The following is a 7306-nucleotide window of genomic DNA, read 5'->3' as shown; positions in this document are numbered from 1 at the left end:
CGCCATGAAAAGGAAGACAGTGGCTTACCCAGAACAAGCATTCATTACATGGAAGTTGTTCCTCTTACCATATTCATACATGAACAACTTGCCCCAGGTTTCACAGGCGATGAGCGGTTGACTCAGAACCTTGTGACCAGTTTGCCTACGGTGGCCTAACGTGCCTTGGCCCACCTATCTACCCCCGTCTCGTGTTTAATGAGTTCCAGTCATGCCTCCTTTCTGCTCCTAGAACACGGTGATCTTCTTCCCACTCACATCCGATGGCCTACTTGACATCTCCGCTTGGATTTCTTAATAGGCATCTCAAACCTAAGGTGGACAGTAGAGAATTTTGCACTCCCTCCCCTACCTTGTGAAGAAACTTGTTCCTTCCCATTACTCCATCATCTTAGAAAGCGAGTCCATTATTCACCCAAATGTTCAGTCCAAAAACAGAAAAGCAGCCCTTGATTCTTTGTTTGTTTTGTTTTGTTTTGTTTTTTGATACAGGGTCTGGCTCTGTCACCCAGGCTGGAGTGCAATGATGCGATCACAGCTCACTGCAACCTCCGACTCCCAGTCTCAAGCTATTCTCGTGCCGCGTCATCCTGAGTAGCCAGGACTACGGGCATGCACCACCATGCCCAGCTAATTTTTGTATTTTTAATAGAGATGGGATTTGCCGTGTTGGCCAGGCTGGTCTCAAACTCCTGGCCTCAAGTGATCTGCCTCCTCGGCCTCCCAAAGTGCTGTGATTACAAGCGTGAACCACCATGCCCAGCCAATTCCTCTTTTTCATCACCCGCCGCATGCAATCTGTCATCAGGTCCTATTGGTTCTGTCTTCAGAATAGAATCAGAAGCTGTCCACAGCTCTCCCGTCTACGGCTACCACCTGGTCTAAGTCCCCATGGTTTCTTTAGACATTGTCATGCTTCCACTCTGGCCTCTTCTGCTTCCTGCCCCCACCCCAGTTCCTACTCCACACAGCAGCCAGAGGGATCTTTCTTTTTATTGTGTTAAATATATATAAGATAAAAATTGCTGTCTTAATCATTTTTAAAGTACAGTTCAGTAGCATTAAGTACGTTCAAGCGAGGCTGGGCGCGGTGGCTCACGCCTATAATCCCAGCACTTTGGGCGGCTGAGGCGGGCAGATCACAAAGTCAGGAGTTCGAGACCAGCCTGGTCAACAAGGTGAAACCTTATAAAAATTAGCTGGGCATGGTGGCAGGCGCATGTAATCCCAGCTACTCGGGAGCGTGAAGCCAGAGAATCACTTGAACCTGGAAGGCAGAGGTTGGGGTGCAGGGAGCTAAGACTGCACCACTGCACTCCAGTCTGGGCAACAGAGTCAGACTCTGTCTGTCGCCCAGGCTGCAGTACAGTGGCTCAGTCTCGGCTCACTGTGACTTCCGCCTCCCAGGCTCAAGGTATTCTCTACAGGTGCACACAACCACACCCAGCTACAGTTTTTTCTTTTTTTTTTTTGTAGAGATGGGGTTTCGCCATGTTACCCAGGCTGGGCTTAAACTCCCGGGCTCAAGTGATCCACCTGCCTCGGCCTCCCAAAGTGTTGGGATTACAGATGTGAGCCACCACACCCAGCCCAGTTTCTGTGATTTTGACTACATTAATACTTCATGTAAGTGGAATCATACAGTATTTGTCTCTTGTGACGGGCTTGTTTAACTTGGCAGAATGTCCTCAAGGTTCATCCATGTTGTAGCATGTGTCAAAATCTCCTTCCTTTTAAAGATTGCCTAATATCCTGTTGCATACACAGACCATATTTTGTTGACCCATTCATCAGAGGGATTTTTTTTTTTTTTTGAGATGGAGTTTTCCCTCTTGTCACCCAGACTGGAGTGCAATGGTTCCATCTCGGCTCACTACAACCTCCATCTCATGGGTTCAAGTGATTCTCCTGCCTCAGCCTCCTGAGTAGCTGGGATTACAGGCGCCCGCCACCATGTCTAGCTAATTTTTTTGTATTTTTAGTAGAGATGGGGTTTCACCATGTTGGCCAGGCTGGTTTCAAACTCCTTACCTCAGGTGATCCACCCGCCTCGGCCTCCCAAAGCGCTGGAATTACGGCATGAGCCACTGAACCTGGCCCCAGAGGGATCTTATTTAAACTTAAAAAGGGTCATGTCACTTTTGCTTAAAATCCTCCATTGCAAACCCTCATCGCTGGCCTGCACAGTCCCACATGATCTGCTTTCAAACCCAGAGTTACTTTAGCTTATAGAGTGCCTTTGTGTGTGTGTTAGAAAAGTATAGCCCTCAGAAGCACTGCAGAACGGAGCCGGGGCACACAGCTTGGCAGGAAGATCCGGAGGACTATTCCAGCCACTGCTTCCTGGTTGGCCAGGTGCCTGCATGTCACATACAGCGTTCATACAGGCTCTCAATCCAACACTGTTCCCCTCCCCTCTTCATCACTATGCTTCAACTCACTGGCCACTTTTTTTTTTCTCTTTTTCTTTTTCTTTTTGAGGCTGAGTCTGCAGCCCAGGCTGGAGTGCAGTGGCTTAATCTTGGCTCACTGCAACCTCCTCCTCCAGGGCTCAAGTGATTCTCCTGCCTCAGCCTCCTGAATAGTAGGGACAACAGGCGCCCACCACCACACCCAGTTCATTTTTGTATTTTTAATAGAGAAGGGGTTTTGCCATGTTGGCCAGGCTGGTCTCGAGCTCCTGACTCAGGTAATCCTCCTGCCTTGGCCTCCCAAAGTGCTGGGACGACAGGCGTGAGCCACCACGCCCGGCCTCACCGGTCACTCTTTTAAGTTCCTCTAACGCAGCACTTCTCAAAATGTGGTCCCCAGACCGGCTGCACAACATCACCTGGGAGCTTGTTAGAAATGGCGACCCTCGGCCGGGTGCAGTGGCTCACGCCTGCAATCCCAGCACTTTGGGAGGCCGAGGTGGGCGGATCACCTGAGGTCGGGAGCTTGAGACCAGTCCGATCTACATGGAGAAACCCCATCTCTACTAAAAATACAAAAAAATTAGCTGGGCGTGGTGGCACACGCCTATAATCCCAGCTACTCGGGAGGCTGAGGCGGGAGAATCACTCGAACCTGGGAGGCAGAGGTTGTGGTGAGCTGAGATCACGCCATTGCACTCCAGCCTGGGCAACAAGAGTGAAATTCCATCTAAAAAAAGAAATGCAGAGTCTCTGTCTCTGCCTCAGACTGGATCAGAAACTCTAGCAGGGGGCCCAGCGATTTACTTGAACAAGGCCTCCAGGGGATACCTCCTGCCTGCACTCTAGAATAGTGGCCGCTTCCTGCATTCTAGAATAGTCCCAAGGTGCTTGGGAGGATTCATGAGTTAATACATGCAAAGCACTCAGAAGGCTACCTGGTGGGGAGTAAGAATTCAGTCAACATTCGCTATTCTTACTTAACCTCCAGTGGAGTCACTAATAAAAGCAAGCCCAACTCAAATGCAAAGTTGACTCTTCCCTCCCTCCCCACATCCGTGTAACAACAACAGCTTGTTTCACCACAGGCTATTGTCTGCTCAGCATCTGTTCACTTCATACAAACTGGACACCTATGATGAGACAGATGAGATTTTTTTTTTTTTTTTTTTGAGGCGGAGTCTTGCTCTGTCGCCCGGACTGGAGTGCAGTGGCCGGATCTCAGCTCACTGCAAGCTCCGCCTCCCGGGTTTACGCCATTCTCCTGCCTCAGCCTCCCGAGTAGCTGAGACTACAGGCGCCCGCCACCTCGCCCGGCTAGTTTTTGTATTTTTAGTAGAGACGGGGTTTCACCGGGTTAGCCAGGATGGTCTCGATCTCCTGACCTCGTGATCCGCCCGTCTCGGCCTCCCAAAGTGCTGGGATTACAGGCTTGAGCCACCGCGCCCAGCCAAGACAGATGAGATGTTCTATGGGCACAGAGGATACGAGGGTGGACAGAGTACACAGAATCAAGTGTCCAACCAGAGTTTTGGGCCTAGCACAGTGGGTGAGGGCAAGGCTCCAAACCCACCCAACATGCCCCAGCTGAGAGACCCTGGGGATCTCAGCTCATCAGCGTCTTCACTTGAGTGGAGGTCATAACTCACTCAGAGAGTTGGGATTGGGGATGGGGGTGGTGAATAAGGGCCCAAGGGCCCAATAAGGAGCGAGTCCTTTTCTTTAGCTTTCTTTTTTTTTTTGAGACGGAGTCTTGCTCTGTCGCCCGGCCTGGAGTGCAGTGGCCGGATCTCAGCTCACTGCAAGCTCTGCCTCCCAGGTTTACGCCATTCTCCTGCCTCAGCCTCCCCAGTAGCTGGGGCTACAGGCGCCCGCCACCTCGCCCGGCTAGTTTTTTGTATTTTTAGTAGAGACAGGGTTTCACCGTGTTAGCCAGGATAGTCTCGATCTCCCAACCTTGTGATCCGCCCGTCTCGGCCTCCCAAAGTGCTGGGATTACAGGCTTGAGCCACCGCACCCGGCCTTTTTTTTTTTTTTTTTGAGACAGAATCTCGCTCTGTCACCCAGGCTGGAGTGCCGTGGTGCGATCTTGGCTCACTGCAACCTCTGCCTCCCGGGTTCAAGCGATTCTCCTGCCTCAGTCTCCCAAGTAGCTGGGATTACAGGCACGCGCCACCACGCCCGGCTAATTTTTTTTTTGTATTTTTAGCAGAGACAGGATTTCACCATGTTGGCCAGGCTGGCCTCGAACTCCTGATCTCAAGTGATCCGCCCACCTCAGCCTCCCAAAGTGCTGGGATTACCAGCGTGAGCCACTGCGCCCGACCGGGAGCAGGTCCTTATTGATATAAGCCAATCTTGCTGTTCTTCTTCTCCTTGCCAGCAACTGGTTGACACTCAGGTATGTGACACTATTCTGGCCAATGAAACCTGAAGGCAGATTTGCTGGGGCACTGCTGGGAAAGGTTTTTCCCAACTCTTAAGCAACAGATAAATTGGAAGAAACAGTTTTCCTGGAGCCCTGCCCTGTCTGCAGGTGACACTTCAAGCTTTGGCAGCCACCTGGGTACCATGAGGGCTGGTAGTGGGAGCTCCTCACTTAGGATGGAAGGGAGGGGAGACGGAGGAACCTGGGTCCTTCACGGCATGGTTTGGCAGCTGAATTTTAACCAACCGTGGCTGGACCTGCCCTACCTCCAGGCTTCTCTTGGCATGAAGTAATAAGTCCCCTCAAGCCATTTTGAGTCAAGTCTGTTGAAGCCAAAAGTGACAACAAGTCACATCTATCCGGGGCCAGCTTCATGGGACGCAACCTGTGTGGTTGCAGGGTGCCCTGCACTTGGTTGAATGCCCAGCTGTGGCCATCTTGACATTTTTTTTCTTTTTTTTTGAGACAGTCTCACTCTCACCCAGGCTGGAGTGCAGTGGTGCGATCTCCCCCGGGTTGTTGTGGTTTTCTTACCTCGTTGTTCCCCTTGCTTAGTCTCCCCAAGGGTCTGGGTTTCCGGGGGTGAGCCACCTTCCCGGGCCGATTTTTTTTTTTTTTTAAGAAATAAGGTCTCACCGGGCATGGTGGCTCACACCTGTAATCCCAGCACTTTGGGAGGCCAAGGTGGGAGGATCACAAGGTCAGGAGATCGAGATCATCCTGGCTAACATGGTGAAATCCCATCTCTACTAAAAATACAAAAAATTAGCTGGGTGTGGTGGCGGGCCCCTGTAGTCCCAGTTACTCAGGAGGCTGAGGCTGAGGCAGGAGAATGGTGTGAATCCAGGAGGCGGAGCTTGCAGTGAGCAGAGATCTGGCCATTGCATTCCAGCCTAGGAGATAGAGTGAGACTCTGACACAAAAAATAAAAAAAATAAAAAAAAAAAAAAGAAGGTCTCACCAACTCCTGGCCTCACGAGATCCTCCTGCCTCAGCCTCCTGAATAGCTGGGATTACAGCTACCACACACAGCTTGAAATTCTTAATCTTTTTTTTTTTTTTTAATACAGGGCTCTGCATTTTAATTTTGCCCTGGGTCTTGTTTCCATAAATATCACCTTGATAATCTGTGTAATGTTGGCACACCATGGTTTAGGACAGGGCCTGATGCATGGTAAGTGGGCCATAAATATTGGTGAGGAATGAAATGAAGGAATGACTTCCTGGAAATGTTCTTCCTCCACTTCTTCATCTGGTAACATCATATAATCCTCTGTGATCAGATGTCCCCTCCTCCAGGAAGCCTTCCCAGACCACCCCCACACCTGTAAGCCTGGACCAAGTGCCTCATTGGCACTTCCGCAGAGCCCCCGCTTTCTCCATTTCATATACTATTTTTGGGCGAGTGTTCTGCCCACCTCATACTGAGCGACTCAGCAACAGAGACCAACCCTCCTTGCCTGCTGTACCCAGCTCCTGGCTTGGGGCCTGCCTGTGAATGAGTAAATAATAAGAGTGAAGGCAAGTGGTTCTTACCCTGCTTCCCAGGCCTGAGGGCGAGAATTCCTCTGACAGCAAATTTAGCTCATACCTTCCAGCTTCTCGGCTCCTTTGTAGCTCTGCTATAATTATTGCCCCAAATAATAATTAAGGTTTTTCTCTTTGTGTGGTGCTTTGAAGCAGTAAGATCCCCCAGGGCAGGGACGGGTTTGGTTCATCCCTGGAGGCTCAGGTTGTGTTTATGGGTGAGTGGATGATGGAAGCCTGAGTGAGCATGTGGGGGGGAGAACCAGCGGAAGGGGAGGGGGGATCGCCTGCGGATGTCAGTCTGTGTCTGGCATTCTGGGCTCCCAGGGGGCTGGATCTGAACCTGAGTCATCTTTGGCTCCCCAGGCCCCAGGAAACGTTTGAGAAAAGATAATGAAATTAATGAACGAATTGCTTAATGATGGATCACACTGCCCATTATCTGATTTCCCCCTCAAGCTCAGCCAGCAAGGCAGCAGATCTCATCAGAGGATCACCCCATTTTACAGCTGGGATAATCGAGGCTCAGTGGAGCCGGTGACCCAGCAAGAGACCCAGGTTTTAAGGCCAGCGGCAGGTGTCCTGAGCCTCTCTCACAGATGAGGAAACTGAGGCTCAAGAAGGGCATTCTGGGCCGGGCGCGGTGGCTCACGCCTGTAATCCCAGCACTTTGGGAGGCCGAGACGGGCGGATCACGAGGTCAGGAGATCGAGACCATCCTGGCTAACATGGTGAAACCCTGTCTCTACTAAAACATACAGAAAACTAGCCGGGCGAGGTGGCGGGCGCCTGTAGTCCCAGCTACTCAGGAGGCTGAGGCAGGAGAATGGTGTAAACTCGGGAGGCAGAGCTTGCAGTGAGCTGAGATCCAGCCACTGCACTCCAGCCTGGGCCATAGAGCGAGACTCCGTATCAAAAAAAAAAAAAAAAAAAAAAAAAA

This window comes from Piliocolobus tephrosceles, chromosome 21 (genome assembly GCF_002776525.5).
Source record: "Piliocolobus tephrosceles isolate RC106 chromosome 21, ASM277652v3, whole genome shotgun sequence".
Classification (NCBI taxonomy): domain Eukaryota; kingdom Metazoa; phylum Chordata; class Mammalia; order Primates; family Cercopithecidae; genus Piliocolobus; species Piliocolobus tephrosceles.
The sequence above is the reverse complement of the archived record's forward strand: the minus strand, read 5'-3'. Positions refer to the sequence as shown.